At 45.7% G+C, this 289-nt stretch overlaps 1 non-coding gene across 1 annotated transcript; it reads left to right on the plus strand.

Moving 5' to 3' along the window:
* Positions 1–75, plus strand: TRNAI-GAU. Its single transcript has one exon. It is a non-coding gene; the product is annotated as a tRNA-Ile (tRNA).
* The last annotated feature ends 214 nt before the right edge of the window (positions 76–289 follow it).

Raw genomic sequence — 289 nt, forward strand, 5'->3', positions numbered from 1 at the left:
GGCCGGTTAGCTTAGTTGGTTAAAACATGGTGCTGATAACACCAAGATCAAGGGTTCGGATCCCCTTACTGGCCAAAAGAAAAAAACCAAATTCTAGATTCTCACCCCAGACCAGGTGAATCAGAAACTGAGGTGGTAGAGCCCAGGAATCTGTGTTTTAACAAAACTTCCTGGTTTTGGAGGCATTCTGACACATGCTAAAGTTTGAGAACCACTGCCTTAGAGTCACATGTTCACCTTGGAAAGCACCCAACAACCCCCACAATATTCTGGGCTACTGAGCTGCCAA

Source organism: Galeopterus variegatus, unplaced genomic scaffold, assembly GCF_000696425.1.
Source record: "Galeopterus variegatus unplaced genomic scaffold, G_variegatus-3.0.2 Scaffold1995, whole genome shotgun sequence".
Classification (NCBI taxonomy): domain Eukaryota; kingdom Metazoa; phylum Chordata; class Mammalia; order Dermoptera; family Cynocephalidae; genus Galeopterus; species Galeopterus variegatus.